Source organism: Pteropus alecto, unplaced genomic scaffold (genome assembly GCF_000325575.1).
Source record: "Pteropus alecto unplaced genomic scaffold, ASM32557v1 scaffold69, whole genome shotgun sequence".
NCBI classification, from domain to species: domain Eukaryota; kingdom Metazoa; phylum Chordata; class Mammalia; order Chiroptera; family Pteropodidae; genus Pteropus; species Pteropus alecto.
In genome coordinates this window covers 10256347-10274901 of record NW_006494610.1, presented here as the reverse complement: position 1 = coordinate 10274901, position 18555 = coordinate 10256347, and the positions used below count along the sequence as shown (strand labels likewise).

The 18555-nt window shown below is 33.9% G+C and overlaps 2 pseudogenes; both read right to left on the bottom strand.

Moving 5' to 3' along the window:
- Positions 1-387: 387 nt before the first annotated feature.
- On the bottom strand, positions 388-505 carry LOC112474024 (annotated as a pseudogene).
- A 15437-nt stretch (positions 506-15942) lies between these two features.
- On the bottom strand, positions 15943-16061 carry LOC112474050 (annotated as a pseudogene).
- Positions 16062-18555: the final 2494 nt, after the last annotated feature.

Below are 18555 nucleotides of genomic sequence, written 5' to 3'. Positions count from 1 at the left end.
AATAAAAATTATCAAACAATATATTAAAATTTACCTATTCTCAACAAAGACTGAAGTATCTAATATAAAGAATTGTTCAGCTATCATGTAAAATATACAATGAGATTCTCAATCATTTCTTGAAAAATAATTCAAATTTACAGGATACACAAGCTTACGCACAACAGAAAATAACAAAACAAAACATAGTTTGTTGTCTAAATGGGGCAAGGTTGATTTTATACATTCTTGAACATTAAACTTTAGAAAACATGGAAGTAATCTATTTATTTATTTATTTATTTATTTATTTATTTATTTATTTATTTTTTTTTTGGCAATCCTTGGTTGACCTCACAGATTGCAAGGACCTTGTCAGCTTAGAATTCCTTATTTTTTTATTTTTTATGCCTACAGCACTTGGTCTTCCTAGGTGATCTCCCATCCAAGTACTAACTAGGCCTGACCCTGCTTAGCTTCCAAGATCAGATGGGTTGGGCTTGTTCAGGGTAGCATGGCCGTAGCAATATATACATTTTTAAAGCACTAAGATGGTCATCAATTTTTTTAATATCTGGAGAAGTTACTATTAATATGTGAATTCAGTAGAAAGACAATTACAAATAAACTCAACCGTAGAATTTTTTAAATCATATATTTTTCCATAGTTTTCCATAAAAACTCTAATGTTCAGTTAAAAAATCTAATAATTATAGAAGATTAGGATAAATACTATAACTAACATAAACCAGCATATGGCTATAAAACATAAGTATTAAAATCAATTCTTGCTCTTGCTCAATGTCAACCATTCCCCTACACACACACACACACACACACACACACACACACACACACACCCTTCTCCTTCCTTCTCTTTTGAAAAAATATATTTTTCCTTGTAGTTGACTTTTCTCAAAGCATACTTATGAATTCATTGTCCTCTCTTCCTCCCAAAGACTACCAAAAATTAAAAAAGATAAACTTTAACCCCCTAGAAATTTTTGTGCTAAGTGCTAAAAAATACAGATATAAAATCTAGAGATTACAAAAAAAAAGCTGCTGACAAATTTAATAAACTTCATTTATAAATATAAATTTAGAAAATTTAATGAAAATAATACTAAATAAAAATATAGCAACTTGTTAAAGGAATACTACATAATTACAAAGTAGGCTATATACCAAAAACATGAGATTGGTTAATATTAGGTAATATATTCATATAATGCATTTCATCAGTAAATTAAATAAATTATGAGATATTAAAATTGCATTCAATAAATTCGACATACATTCCTTAAATTTCAGTAAACCAGTAATTAAAATGTATTTTATGCAATAAAAATTTCTATCTCAAACTTTAAGTCAAAATCATGCTGAATAGTAAAATATTAGTGATGTTTCCATTTATAATAAGAGTAAGACAAAGGTAGTTACTTTTACTAGGATTCTTTCTTTTATTCCAGGGTTCATTCTCAGACAATTTAAGAGATCAAGAATTTTGTTGTTGTTGTTCGTTTTTGTTTGTTTAGCAGCAGGACAACCTTCTCTCCACCTCTAGGGGAACACATCACTGGCCTATGAGTCAAGTAGTCCTTACACCAGAGAAGGTTCAAAGGTAATTGGAAAGTAAGAGCTAGTTAGGAAGAAACAAGAATATGAGCACAGGAATATCAGAATGAGAATGCGAATCTACATTTGAGAGCCTAGATTACACTTATAAGAAGAGACTTCTGGTCAAGATGGTGGAGTAGGTAAACTTCTTCCCATGATGACATCAAATTACAAATAAATGATTGAACAACCATCCTTGAGAAACACCTGAAGACTAGCTGAACAGAACTCCTACAACTAAGGATATAAAAAAGCCACATTGAGACTTGTAGGAGGGGCAAAGATGTGTAACAGGCTGATGTCACATCTATGTGTGTTACAAATTGGGAGAGATATCTCAGTTGTGTAAGTATCCCCTGAGGGCACCCATGCTGAGAAGAGGATTCTCCACATTCTCAATCTGGCTGTGAAAATCAGCAGGTCTTCATCCAGGTAAGATAAAAATACCTGTTGATCCAGGCACTTGCTCAAAAACACTCGACCTAAGCTCTAGTGAAGGAGCATCATTAAAAAGTGCCAGGGACATATGGAGAGGAATATTCTGGCTTCAAGGCAAGGGCTAGACGAGCAGCTCTTTCAAAACAGATGTGCTGGCAGGCACCACTGTTCTTTCCTTAAGCCCTTTCTCTTCACAGCCAGCAGGCACAGGTGAAAGTGCTGGAAGTACTCACAGAAGCCATTGTTCCTTTGTTGAGCCCTTCCTCCCACCCAGCCAGTAGGTGCGGGTGGGCACCAAATCTGAGCATTCCATTGACTTTGCTAACAATATTCACTCTGCCTTGGTGATACCCTGAGACTGCCACATCTGACTCCAGTGCCCAGCCAAACCTCTTCCAGTGGCTTTTCCACACAAATAGCCCACATGACTCATGCTTCAGAATTTCCTTAAATCTTCTGAAAGTTCACAGACCCCAAAAAAGTAGAAACAGGACTTGGCATGCCCCATACCTCGTGCTAAGCAACTCCAAGCCCAGCACCAGTAGCCACCAGTGTGGATGGCAGCTAGGCCTCTCCCTGGAACCTTCAAGCCCAACAGAGGTTGCAACCATCTGCGGATCACTTTGTAGTTTCTACAAAGTAGCTCTGGGCTGGCACAGATAGGGGCTGACTTTGGCCGGCACTGGAGATCCTCCCAAGAGACCCCCAAACCAATATACCTCGTGGCCAGCATCAAACTGTAACAGAGATTGCACAACCACTCCCACAAATGACACATCCAAATGGCAGACTTAGCAAGCAGAGCCCTGTTTAAGCAAATCCTTCTCTGTGAGATCAGGTCCCATATGACAGCTCATCCACTGTAGTTATGCCAGAACTCACAGTCAACCAACCTGAGGGTAAATCCCACCAACTGATGTTCCAACTGCAATCAAGGTCCAACTACAATAGGAGGGCACACACAACCAATACAAGGGACAAAGCTGGAGCACCCGTTTCAGTGACTAGGGAGAATGTGCCACTGGATGCCACAGAACACTACCTACATAAGGCTACCCTGTCAAGACTAGGAGTTGTAGCAGATCTACCTAATACATAGACGCAAACACAGGGAAGTAGCCAAAATGAGAAGACTGAAACACCTCCCAAATGAAAGAATATGACAAAACTTCAGAAAAAGAATATCACCTCACACCTGTCAGAATGGCCATCATCAGTAAATCAACAAATGACAAGTGCTGGTGAGGTTATGGAGAAAAGGGAACCCTCGTGCACTGTTGGTGATATTACAAATTGGTCCAGCCACTATGGAAAACAGTATAGAGGTTCCTCAAAATATTAAAAATAGAACTACCATATGACCCAGAGATCTCATTTCTGGGTATTTATCAAATGAAATCCACAACACTAATTTGAAAAGATATATACATTCCCATGTTCACTGAAGCATTTTTTTACAATAGCCAAGATATGGAAGCAACCTAAGCGTCCATTGATAGACCATTAGATAAAGAAGAAGTGGTACATATATGTAATAGACTAATACTCAGCAGTAAAAAAGAACGAAATCCTTGCATTTGCAACAACATGGATGAATCTACAGGGTGTATGCTCAGTGAAATAACTCAGACAGAGAAATACAAATACCATATAATTTCCCTTATATGTGGAATCTAAAAAACAAAACGAATGAACAAACCAAATGGAAACAAACTAAGTACGGTGCCAGGTGGGTACTAGACTTTTCTGGGTCATCATTTTGTAAGTTACATATATTCTAACCATTATGCTGTGCAGCTGAAATTAATATAATAGTGAATGCCTACTGTAATTAAAAAACAAAGAAGAAATATTTAATGATAATTTGTATGTGTGTGTAAAAGACTGTGCAATATACAATTTATATCTCCTACTAAGGATCCTCTGTGAAATATTGGATATCAATACAGTAGAATAGAATTTCTTTTCGGTGAGGATGAAGGCACAAGTAAGTGTTGAGTACAGCTTCGAGTGTAGCATAAAGCAAAGAAAAGCCTGCCCAACATAGGACAGGTAATTATATGATTCGTGTTCTTAAAAAGATAAAATGTCATTAACTCTTTATAATCACCGCCTACTGAGAAAACCCAAGATAATTAACTGAAAATCAATTATAATAGAATTCAATGAGATAGCTGTATATAAAACTATAATATTAATATCTTATGTTACAAGTATGGACTTACATATGAAATATGATGAAAAAGAGTCAATTCTCAACAGCAACAAACATTATCAAATGTACATATCAAATAAGACATAAGTTGGTCAAAAATATGAAAAACTGTGAAAACAATTGCAATATTTTGAAAGAAATGACTTGAATAAAGAGAGACAAAATATATTTAGATAAAAATAGAATTATCATTAATTTTAATTTTCAAATTGAAAAAATAAAGTAATAATAAAAAAATTCTGACTGACATAGTCTAGAAAGCCTAAAAATATACACAAGTGCATATAAATATTTAGTATCTGATACAATAACATTTCAAATTGTGGGGATAGAATTCTGGCTTCTGATAATGGCAAAACGAAATGGTTGTATGAACCCTCCCAAGAATAATAATTATAAAAACTGAATAAAATATTATTAAAAAATTATTGTAGGACAAGAAATGAAAAGACTGAGAGACTGCAACTGTAATTCTAAGACGTGAACTCTTGTGAATTTTTGCGTAAGGGTTTTCATCAACCCCCACAACTCTAGTAGTGTAAACCCAAAGACTTGTCAGATCAAGGCGGTTGACTACTGAGGCTAAGGCTGACAGAGCAGCTAGATATTTAAGGAGGGAATCCCAGAAGCAAAAAAGCTGCAGAAAAGGTGAGACATAAAATCTGAATATAAACTCTATCCAAATACCTGACTGTCCACCAAATGACATAATAGGGGGAAAGTAGGATGTGTAGGCACAGAAAAAAAGCAGGCAGCATGAGAGAGAAATCTACCCTTAAAAGATAGAACTTCATTAGGTGAGATTTGAGAGTTAATAGCTTTTTGAATGGATGCATTCTCTGACCTGTGCTCTGCTGGAGAAACAGAAAGCTGAAGAGGTTTGGCTGGGCACTGGAGTCAGATGTGGCAGTCTCAGGGTATCACCAAGGCGGAGTGAATATTGTTAGCAAAGTCAATGGAACACTCAGATTTGGTGCCCACCTGCACCTACTGGCTGGGTGGGAGGAAGGGCTCGACAAAGGAACAATGACTTCTGTGAGTACTTCCAGCACTTTCACCTGTGCCTGCTGGCTGTGAAGATAAAGGGCTTAAGGAAAGAACAGTGTACAGACTCAGAATACTATACATATATATTCTACAGAAAATTAGATAAGGCAAAAAAATTAGTGAACTGATAACATATTAATAAAAGCTGTCCAATCTTAACAGAGAAAAAGATGTACTAAAATGAAAAAAGCCTCAGAAATTTGGAACAATATCAATTAGTCCACTCTACGCATAATTGGAGTTCCAGAAGTCTGAAAAGACAGAATAATCATTTGAAGAAACAACACAAACATTAACTTACTGATCCAGGAATTTCAATGAACCTCAAGCAGAAGAAAAAAGAGAATCAGACCACAGTTATGATGTTGCTGCTAAAGGGAATGAGGTGGTAGGGGAGAGAGAATGAGAATATGAATGTGAAAAAGAGAAAGAAAAAAATAACACATCACATACAAGGGGGAAATGTTACGTTTAACTGTTGACTTCTCATCAGGAATAATAGAGTCCAGAATACATTGAAATAATATATTCAAAGTGTTAAAAACAGCAAACAAAGAACTGTCAGCTAAGAATTCTACATGCAGCAAGAGTACACTTCAGATACGAAAGTGAAATAAAAACATTTCAGATAAATACAAACTGAAAGAATTCATGTCCAGCATGAAATCCAATGCAAGAAAAGGTAAAGGAAGCTTTAAGGCTGAAAAGAGTATAGACGATGGACTTAAAAACAGTAAAGATTAACACAGATATAAAGGGACATATTATACAGATAAAAGGTCAGTTATTCAGAAAGATATAACATTATAACAATTTATATAATTTACAAGAAAGTTTTAAAATACAGGAAGCAAAAACTGACAGAACTAAAGTGAGAAATGGACAAAACCACAATCATGGCTGGAAATTAAAAAAAAAAACTATTGGTAAATGATAGAACAATTAGACAAAAATATCAGTAGGAATATAAATATTTGGAACACCACCAAACTGCTAATAAAATTGACATTTCTAAAACTGCACAACTGGTAGAGTAGAAATAAGGTAACATTATAAATTACGGAAAAATAGTGGGAAAAAATTCTCTGCAAAAGAATTCTAGTTTTCTTATATATAGAATGAGATAATAATAATGCCTTTCTGAAGTTAATCAAGTAAGTTTGCATATATCAAGTGTTTAGAATAATGTCTGTTACACAGTAAGTGTTATTTAGCTATTGTTACACTCCAGATGCCTTACAGAGTTAGGATTAAAATGAAGTAATATAAAAATTTTACTATTTAATTATAATAGAGTTAGAAGAAAATTTACAAAAATATCTAGTTTAGGATAGAAAATTCTTTCAATGTATTACAGTAAAAGGGATTAGCAAAAATGATGAACAGTTTTAAATTTAAAAATATAATTATACACTAAGAAATAGCACTTATTACCTCTTAAATTGGAAAAGATAAAAAGTAAATAAGAGTTTTTGTTAAGTAAGAAAATGGAAAGCCTTTTTCATTACAATTATATAAACTGATAACATATTAATGAGTATGGAGGATACAATTTTAGCAATTTATATTGAAAGCTTTTAAATTTTTCATTAACTTGACTCACTTATTTCTCTGCTAGGAATTAAACCTAAAGAAATCATCATGTATATATTCATAGATTTATGTATGAGATCATTTTTATCTCAGTGTTATGTATATAGTAATAGAAAACTTCATGTAAAAGTCTTAAATGTTTGACCATAGGGATTTAGCCAAATAAACTATGGTCATCCATCCATGTAATAGAACTAGAGTACTGTGTATGTATGAGTGTTTGTATATGTGTTTTGGAGGAATATGTAATCACATGATAGAAATGATCAATATATGTTCATTGGGACTTCAGAGACTAAATATGTGTCTGCTGCACTCAAACAAATCCAGTGCACATTAAATCTAAATACAACGTATGAAGAGAGAAAGCAGACAGAGTATTGCTAAATTACTTGGCAGAATAAAGGCCAAACTTAAGAGTCTGCTGGCAGGGTTACCAATAAGAAGCCAATCAATTCACCCTGGAATGATTGGGATCAACTGACTACATTGAAGATGGGGGTGAGGTGTGGCAGAATCAAAGAAACTGTTTAAAAATCTGTATCAGAATTTTCCAAGTTTCCATTAACCTGCTGACAACTACCACTCCTCATACCAAGGAGAAATTTTGAGGTGTATTCTACAGAAAGGTTGTACACCCGGGGCACCCAGGCATCACGGTGTATCAAAAATAAGAGGTTGGACTTGAAAAAATAGGGATTAAATTAAATCTTTTATACTATATGGAAAAACTGACTTTCTAGCCCCATTTTTTCCCCCTAGCTTCGGGTACCAGTAGGCAAAAAGGAATGTCCTTTTCCATAGATTCTGAATTAATCAAAAGAAAAGACCTACATGTACTGTAATTTGGAGATCCTCATTGGTAAAGTCAGCTGTCCAGCACACTGCCCTTCAGGGAGGTCCCTGAGCTTTCTTATGCAGAGTTTATAGTCACTTCGTGGTGTCTCACAATGTAGGAGTAGAAGAAAGTATTTAAATAAAGTAGTTCATGACCAAAGAGAGATAACAGACTATAATGCATTCACTGAACAAGAACTGTATGCTGTTAAGAAAAGGGACAAAAGGAACAGAGAACAAGAATAAGAACTTGGAAATTAAAATTATGACAGTTGACATAAAGTATTCAAACAAGAGTTGGAGAATAAGACTGAGAAAATGTCTATGGACAAAAAAAGGACAAAGAATTAGACAATAAGAAGATTAAAAAGATAAATAAATAAAAAAAATCAACATGAGGCCTACCAGCTGACTAATAGCATTTCTAAAAAGAATAGATATAATAATAAAATATACACTATATATAATACTAGCTGAAAGATATGTTTCTAGACTTCATGGCCCATCTTTTGCCCAGCTAAATGAATAAATACAGAGAAGCAAACAAAGTACTTCTTTGTGTTATTTTTTGATCACCAAAAATAAAGAAAGCTTATCCTTGGTGATCCTAAAAGCTTCTAAGTAGGAAACGGATCTTATACAAAACCTAGAATAAAAACAGCAAAGAACTGATATAGTGAAAGCTTAAATATAATGGAACAATACCTTCCAAATTCTCAAGGAAAATGATTTCAGTCTATAATTCTATGCCCAGCCAAATTCAGTCAAATGTAAGAATAGTTTAACTTGTCAAAAACCTTACCTGCTTTCTTACAAAACTTCTGGACAATATAGAGGACAGTGGTAGAAAGAATATTTCTACCATATAATGAATATAGAGCTTGAATTTTATACCATTTGAACCTATTATTGATTATTTTTCATTCAAAACAATTTAAAAATAAATTGCATTACAGGTATGTTGCTTCAAAATGTGAAGATAAATACTTTAGAGAATAGCAAAAAATTGAAACAGGCTGTTTCTAGGGATGGGGCCTTGGAGATGGCAGTTATCCAGTGCTCTTTTACAAGACATTCCCTTATCACTGACTTTTTGTACTATATTGTTATATATCTTATCATTTTTTTAAATAAAAATTTTAATGGCAACAAACCTCCCAAATACAACAGCAATATTTTTAAATGTTAGATGAATAGAGCAAGTTAAAAAAAAATATGTGAAATGATTTCGATTTTGTAAAAATGCATTCATAGAAATAAGGAAAAAATAGATTGATAACATGCATGTTATTTTTACTTTTTCTTACTTTCCCAATTTTGTACAATAAAATTATCTTATCAACTAAAGAATTATAGCAAACACAACTAAACATAATTAGCTGGACTTGCCCGTAAATTTATCTAGTGTTCATAAAATGGAATCTGTGAAAAAATGCATCTTGAGATCTAAACTACCAACTTTCAAATGAGCCTTTATAACATTAACCACTTATTTATAAGATGGGGACTCCCTGTACATATAAACACTAACCATTTATTTATAAGACAGGAACTCCCTGTACATATATGGCCTATTAAAAGAGGATGTGGCCTTGCCAGGAAAGCAATAAAGCGATAAAATTAACTTAGGTCGACAAAAAGAGATGCTTCATGCTCATTAGTTAGACAACTTAGGGAACTTAAAACTTTATCATATGTATCTTCAATAAAATGTAGCACTCTGACTTGCTAACAGGTGACTTCTATCTGAACAATAAATTCCTAAAGTGAGTATCATTTTTAATGTGTTAAAACCAGACTAATAGATACAATTTTTTAAAAATTAATACCATCTTAAAGAGTTAGTCTTATTTATGATATTTTATTTCATGGTCCATAATAGAAAACATTGGCACAGTACTCAATATTACATCTCCACTGAAATATCCTATGAGGTTGAATCCTAACATTAGATATATACTAATGCTGTTTTTGCATGATAGAGATGATCTTAGGCCCAGTTTGTCCTATGTATCCAGAGCTTAGTTTATTCTTAATGTTCTTATTCTGCTCTAGTATACTGATTATACTTAGTCATCATGTCTCCTTCAGCTCCTCTAGATTGTGACAGTTTATCAGACTTTCCTTGTTTTTGATTATCTTGACAGTTTTGAGGAGAACTGGCCAAGTGTTCTGTGGATCACCCTTCAATTCAAATCTGTCTGATGTTTTTCTTATGCTTATGATGGAGTTATGAGTTTTAGGAAGGAAGTTCGCAGAGGTAGGTGCCATTCATATCACATGCTATCAAGGCTGCATGTTATTTCATGAGTTATCACTGATAATGTTAACCTTAAATATTTAGCTGAGAAAGTATTTATCAGTTTTCTCTCCTGTGAAGTAACTTCCCCCGCTTTCCATGCCATGCTTTTTAGAGGAAGGTGCCATGTGCACCCCAGATTTATAGAGTATAGAATTATGCTCCCTATCCTTGATGGTAGAATATATACATAAATTACTTGATTTTCCTCAGTATGGAGATTTGTCAATTGATCTCCATATAATATTAACTCAATCATTTATTTCATACTTTGGGTTATAGTCCAATAACACATTGTTTATTGTAGTGCTCAAAATGTTCCATCTTTGGCCATTAAGAACTCTTTTGGTTGGTTCCTATATTCCTTTGACACATCTTCATCTTTGTATTTTTTGAGTGCTTCCTTACTTTCTGGCACTAGAAATTAATCCAAGTATATCTGTTAACTTCAGAAAATCGTTTTTTAGGGAGTGGCATAAACATTAACTTAGAATATGTGTTTTCATCCACTGATTTATTTTAAGATTCTCTAAATTCAGCAGAATAATGATCTGCTTTCTTTGTTATTCCAAGCTGATATGAAGAGGTAAGAATTTTATTGTCTTATGAATTCTAATCAAATACAGTACTTATCTGTTAGGTTTTTGACAAATGCAGGATAGAATGCTTACTAAGTATAAGCATAAAATTGACATGATTCAAGTGCATCCAAGTAAATCATTTTGAGAAAAATTTTCTTATGTATATAAACCAACTGTGTGCTCACAAAGCAAATCAGCAAAAACTAACACTATTTGGAGATGGTTTTGTCCTTAAGATACTAATAATATTACTCCATCCTAGCAAACTGAACTTTAGCTACGGAGAAAAGAATTTACCAGTACTTGAGGGAGCTTTTGAGGGGCAAGGGTTGAAGCTTGCAGTCAAGGAAAATAGTATTAATCAGATTTGTTTTAATCCCACATCATTTTGTACAAGGCAGCTTTAAGAAGACGATTGGCTGAGCTGTCAGAAACTAAGACAATAAAACAAAAAATTAAAATCTTTAAAATTCAGTTTTTCCTACAGTATCAAATCAAAAGTACTAGTTGTTAAGGGTGGAAAATTTTCAAGTGAGCAAACTAGCTAAGTCAGCTACAGGGAAGAAATATCTTTAGATATCAGAAGTTGTCCTACTTGCTTGTGTGTGGTTTAGGAAGTGTATTGTATAAAATATGTAGATGGCCAATGTCTGCTTCTGTAATCCATTTACTTGTTAATTAAGGGTGTTGTTCCAGGCAAAGATATGCTAAAAGCCAACTTCCACTTCTGTAATCTGTTTGCTTGTTCAGGAGACCACCAGGATATGGTCTTGAGCTTTATCAGCTGCCTGCTCTGAAAGCTCGGGGCTGATCTCCTCTAGCCCTGCGTGGTAGAGAGTCAGTCGCCGGCCGGCTAATAAAGGCTCATAATTAATCTCAATTGGCTCCGTGGGTCTCAGAATCGTTCGCGCCATAACACTAGTGATTTCCCACATCACCAACACTGGCTGATTTATTGATTGATTTAATTTTACACGATGATAACTGAATTTTTCAGAGGTTGTGCAATATCATAGCTTTTATGAGCTGACTTTCTTAAAATCAATTAATTAAAATCTTTACTGAATATAATACTCAGACATTTAGTATTTAGTACCTCATAGGTTGTTACAATTTTATATGTATGTCATATACTCTAAATAAGGGCTTGATTATAGTTTGATCTGAAGTTCAATCCCACTAGTTATGTGACCCATCTTCAACCTCTTTGAGCCTCACTTTTCTTCAGTAAACTGTGGGTAGCATTGTGAGGATTAAATGAGATCATTCAAAACAAAAAGCTTAGCACATTACATCTATCATACAGAAACGCTCAATATATGTACATTTTTGTTTCATTTAGAGCAGTTTCATGGCTGTATGTGATTTGTACAGTTGCATTCAGAAGGACTCTATGCTTGGTTTCATGCTCTACTGTTGTTGTCTTGAATTTCTTAATAATTTTTGAATGAGGAGTCTTACATTTCCATTTTGCACTAAACCTTGTAAATTATGTAGCTGGTCCTGGGTTCACTCAATTAAACTGTAAGCTCTTTAAAGTATGAAATGCTATAGATGACTGAATATCCCCAATTTGTTCTTCAGTGCTTAGCCCAGTTTCCTGCATGTGGAAGATAACAGTTTATATTTATGGAAAATAATAGTAGTGGTTTATTTAAGACAGTTTATGATATAGAGTTTCACTGGTAAATAATAGAAGACCTACTTGGGAAACAACATGCAATTATTTCATGCCTCAGTATCCACGTGGCTTTAATTACCAGCAAACAAATGCTAATGAAGGTAATATTATGAACTCTATTTCAATCACAGTGCTCATATGTATCTAAAATAATATCATTATTTTAATGAAAAGCACGTCCTCTTCAAGGAGCCAAAACCGTTTATAAAATTCATCTTTAAGGTACACATTTCTATAAATTTAAAAAGCATTCTTGTTGCCTTTTGAGGTATGCTGGCTGAGATGTACAAAGGAGTCCTTTTAATGCAGAAAGGAGTCAAGAAAATTAAAATGTTAATCAAGCTACATTCAGAGACTGCAATATGCTGATCAGCCCTGCAGCCCTGCCACAGAGGACACCTTCAGAACAAAGGAAGATTTCTGCTGGGATTGCTAACAACCCATTTCCCCACACCAAAGGAAGAGGAAACAGGAACAATATAGTCTTTAAGTGGCACCCTACACAAATAAGATCATTCATTCTCTGTGGCTAAAGCCATGGGGAACCTATGGATTAAGGGCTGGGAACTGCCAGCAGGCCTTTCAGGCTACATAGTCTGCCCCTTCCCCCCTTTTCACTGTATGTCCATATTAAAGGAAATGGGAACTAAAGAATGATATATCTGTATACTGAATTCCCAGAACTCTCCAGGTTTCTCTCACTCTCTGTCTCTGAGAGGAGATCAAGCTTTATCTGTGGAGTGTTACCCCTTTCCTAATAAACTTTCCTTTTGACTCTAACTTTGGCGCGTGTGTTGAATTCTTTCTACACTCTCCACCAAAGAACCCTCTTCTCTCGATGGAGGGCTTGGTGTCCACCAGACACAGGGAAATTTGCCCTGTCTTGCATCAGTTTCACTTCTTGCCAGATGTTGTGCTATAATAAAACAGCAGGACTTAAAGAGGCCTAGTCCCTGGAAACTCTACTGGTTCTCATTTTGCCAAAAATGTCCAGTTATCAGTCCCTGATAAGTTAGCCTGGCTCCCACTGCCTTCTGCATGGGAGGAAGACACATGACCCATGGCAGCAATAATGCAGAGTGGTGCCATAAAAGATACACTGGGAAAGTATGTTGGATCAAGATATTAGAGTCCCAAAGGGAGTTAATGGTAGTTAATTTTGATTATCTGGTATAATATGCATGTCTTTATAGCAGATTCAGAGCTTCTTTCTTGGATTCCAAAAACATGATTTTCATCACTCTGGTCTGGCATATACTATAAGCCTAAAATGTGTTTTCTGATTGTACTTTACAAGGGCCTCAGAATTTTGGTGAAGAAAATTCATCTAAAATGGAAAAATCAACGAGATGCTATTCCTATTAGAATATCACTCTCTAAAGTAGGTAAACTAAATTAGTCAGGATACAGGGCTAATGATGCTCCAAGAAGACTGATTAGATCCAACAGAGGCTCTTTCACCATCCTGAAGCTTTACACTACAGTGGGGCTGTAAATGACAATGCTTCATGCTATTTATCTCATGTGAACTTTAAGTGAGACAGCAAGGGCCTTTACAAAGAGCATGGGCCAGTGTTAAAACCAGCACTCTTATACGACAGCCCAGAGGGCATCCTGGAATCTCTATTGCAAGAAATCTGATAAGTGTGTGTGTATTTTGTATAAAATATGTTTACACATTTCTATGTATATAAATATACAGATACTTTTAAATTTTAATTTAAACCAGTTACCTTTCTTCTCCTAGTTGTGGAGTAAAACTAAATTAAATCAGTAGTCTTTACCATCTGCTGGGTATAAATCACTACTGGCTCTAGCAAGAAGCTAGTTTTCAGCCCAGCACATAAAACCTTTACCAAAACACATTTCAGCTCTCTGGCATCATGACTCAAGGACAGACTCTGCCTGCTGATCCTGTACCCAATGACTTGACTCCAGTTGATTGATTCTGTTTAAGGGTAACAAACCAATCTACTGCTGTAGAACAGCAAAAATACAATTGCCTGAAATCTCATAAGGCAGCTTCTCCTGAGATGTGAATATAAAAGAGCAGCGGTCGTGTATTTGCATCAACAAACTGCCCAAAGCAATTCTTCATCCTACCCTTGCACATCCTCTGCAGACATATTTTACTCCACCTTAGAATGTGAACAAGGTGATTTACATATTAATGAGAACCAACTGAAACTAAGCAATTAGGCAGGTGAGGCCCCAGTTAGGGGGACAAATATTTTAAATACTGTTAAGTGGAAATCCAGAACAATCTAAAGATAAATAGACTTTGTATTCTTTTTCTTCTTTAACCTAGGTTGCATTAATGAGAAGTTAATTGATTCTTGACAACTTTAATGAGTATTTATTAACTGCATAATTGGAAAGAAAAATCCATGGATGTAATCGGCATCTTAATTTCTTAGAGCCAATGTGACTGACTATGAGAAATCCCCACAATGTGCTGTGCCCATCTCCCCACAAGTATCTAGGCAACAGTAAATCTCCGCAGTTCATGCTTCCTCTATTTCTTTGCCTGCTTAAATAAGAGGAATATGCTGTCTAAAGGCATCTCTGGGAGTGGAGTGAGCACTCTGTGGATGATTCCAGCCCCATTTTATCAGAAACTTTCTGTGCGACTTTTATAATTATGTAATTTTTTTCAGTAATTATTTGTCACTGATCTCCTTTTGGCTTCCATTTTCTCATTTGGAAAATGATGAAGATTAACTCTAAATTCCCTTTGAACTCTAAATTATATGTTTCTAATGGTAAATTATATGGTGACTCTTGTATTTTAAGGACCCAATCAGTAATTGCCGTCCTGTCATCTAATCCAAAATAGTCTCTTTTCATCAAACAAATGCTAGCAAAGTTTTTACTAAATGACCAACTGGAACTATCTAACTTTCTCCTTATTTACAGTCTAAATAAGTTACTCTCAAAATGTGGTTCCTGAACCAGTAGCTCCAAGTTCATCAGAGAACTTTGTAGAACTGTAATTTTGCAGCCTCATTTAGACATACTGAATTGAAATTCTGGGAGTGAGGTTCAGCAACTGATGTTTTAAGTAGGCTTCTTGATGATTCTATAATGTTAAAGTTTGATATCCACTGATCTACTTATATATTTCCTGTTTCATTTCTTTAATCCATTTGGAAAAAGAAAAGCTGTTTTGTGAGTGGCTCTATCACCGTAGGTGGCCATTATTCATGAACAGAGACTAATGAACTGGTACCGTATAGGTCTTTGTACAGAAAAACATCCTTCTCCCCTGCAGCTTCTAACTCTGACTTGTTTCTTCTTTCATCTCTGCAACATAATTATTGTTTTACCAATTGGACTTAACCTCAAAAATGTAAGTAATATTTGTAAAGTACTTTAGAATTTCAAATCACTTTTCATAGATAGTGTCTCCTGATTATCACCCTCTCTTTATAGATAACTAGAGCCTCAAGGAAGTTAAGTCATTTTACAGGGTTACAGGGTCAGTAAATGCAAAAATTGGGATATGAAATCATTACCGGAATACTTTATCTTCAGTTTTCAACCAAATTTCCAACCAAATTTTTGGGAAATAAAAGAGTAGTTAATGAAAAAAGACCTTTTATCCTTAAAATAGAAAAAACTATTGGGTTTAGAATTTATTTAATTTTTTTTTTTCTGCCTACAGAACCTGGTCTTCCCAGGTGGTCTCCCATCCAAGTACTAACCAGGTCCGACCTTGCTTAGCTTCCGAGATCAGATGAGATCAGGCACGTTCAGGGTGGCATAGCAATAAGGGGACTAGAATTTAAAAATAGAAATTCCTGAGGGGATATAATTGGAGCCTTTATGTTCATTTGCAACAACTCTTTTATTTGTAAAACTTATATTTAAATTTATTAAGATGAATGATAGTAACATAATTCATAAGAAACTCATTTCATTCATAAGTTCATCATACAAATGTAAAAATTTTCATAAAATCTCTATAAAATCAGTTTAAATTTAAGATTAGAAAACAGATTGATGAAAGATGATAAGCATATCGACATGTAAATTAAGAAAACATAAAGTACCAGTAAATCCACTGTCATATTTTAGAAAATATTCTGAACTCAAATATCCAAAATGAGAGGTAATAGGAAGAAAATATTTGGGGTAAAGGTCACACATTAGACTTTATCTCTGCATTACTATTTAAGTCGATATATTTTTACTACTTACAATATTAGTTAATAATTTTTAACTCAAGCAACAAAATCTTCAAAATACTGAAACAGAGCACTTACATGAATAGAAAACTGCTTGAATTGTGTCTTTTCCAAGCATTTTTCCTTTTAACCAAACTTCTCCTTAAGATTGTAAAATAAAGAACTCAAAAAGAACACATTAACCAGAGTTGTTTTTTAAAACATTTATGTGGAGTCTTCAAAAAAAAAAAAAAAAAAAAGGGGCTTTACTCAGTACAGAAAACAGTAGTGCTATAAATTAGCCTAAAGGCCCACATTTCATGATTTACTTGACAGTTTATCAGTTCTAGAAAATGCATGCAGGCAATTTAGGTATAAAATAAAGGCAAAGACTCTAAAGGCCTGCTATTCAACTCAAAACATTATATGCACTAAAGATCTTCATATTCCAAAGGTTGAAAGAGTATGGTCAACTTGATTCACTTGGTTTCATTAGCAGAAATAGTGGTATGGAAATCTCTGTATTATCGAGTTAAAGGTTAATAGTTTTGTTTAAAAAATATGTTCAAATTAAACAAATTATTTTGTTTGAATTAAACGAAATTAATTTATTTCTAATCAATCTGTTTTCTAATCTAACCCTCCTCAAATACTTATGCATTATGAATGAATATACTAAATTATATGAGTATTTGGTACTTGAAATATTTTTCAATCAATTGTCCTATGTTTTAAACTAAAGAAAAAAAAAAGGTGATTCTTTTAAACTCAGGTTTTTAGGCTTCAGTAAGAACTAACTTCTCAAAATAAAGTCTGGAATAAAATTGCTTGTCAATCTATATGACAAATCAAGTAAATTTGGAAGCTCATTCTCACTCAGCAAATAGGCTTATGAAGTATACCATTTATTTCTTGCATTTCTGTGAGCTCTATTATGTTTCAGAAGCTATTTCGCTTTTTATATAAATACATTTCAGCACCTGGTATACTTAGAATATCTTTGGGATCCCATTTAGTTGTTCCACCTAGAGTTTACAGCACTTATCTTCAAAACTTGTCAGAACAATATAAGATATACAAGCAAGATATACAGTGAAGTTAAGATGAATAATCAGTTTGGTTAAACAAAGTTTAATATAATTTAAATAAACACATACCACAAGATAAAAATATAATGTGAATCTATGGAAAATGATTTTGAAAACCCATTATCTGAATGGGTAAAATAGTTATAAATGCTGCGTTTTATATTATGAATGACATATCCGTGTATCCAGTCAATTTACTACTAGGCTTTTACCAATTAGTGTATAATGATCTTTACTTTGGTATGGCAAGTTGTATTTTCAAAGATGTTTATCATCTCTTTGGTGCCATTTCCACTGACTATGATAAAAAATAAAAAATAAAAAAAGATAATAATAACTAATACAAATAGCCAGTTTAATAAGTAGTTTTGTTTCAAATAATCATCTGTAAGTAAGAAGCACCCAAAATATTTGCTCAAAAACCATATTTTATAAATGTCAGTTGAGTTTCCAGATCAATTGACCCAATCTTATTTAATTCATAGTATAACTGAGCTAAAAACACTCACATACATCTCCAGTGCATTTGACTGGCAGCGCCATACATTAGAACTTTTAAGTTCGACTTACTTAAACATATTTATATAATTTTATGTACAAAGCACTCTTCTGAAGGAAAAGAAAATCACTCTTTCTAATTTATGTGAAAAAAAATGTGTTTTCTGTTACTCAGATTGAAGGCTCAGAAATTTGTTTATCTCCTTGTAGAATCTCTGACTTGATTCTTCCTCCATTGGTAGTAATCTCACTGTTCCTAGAGGCGTTTTCAACCCCTCTCTTGAAATTTCAACATCAAAGGGGGCAGAGACAGTGGTGTGGTAGCTCACACTGGTTTATGACAGCCAATCTTTAAACTTTCAGTAATTTCGAGAGCTAGTGTTAAACAGAGCCATTATTAAAAATTAAATTATATAAACATATTTAAATTATATTTAAAAAGATAAATATTTAAATTCATCAATTTATACTTATTTTACTATAGTTTACTATTATTAATACTCAAGGATATTTATG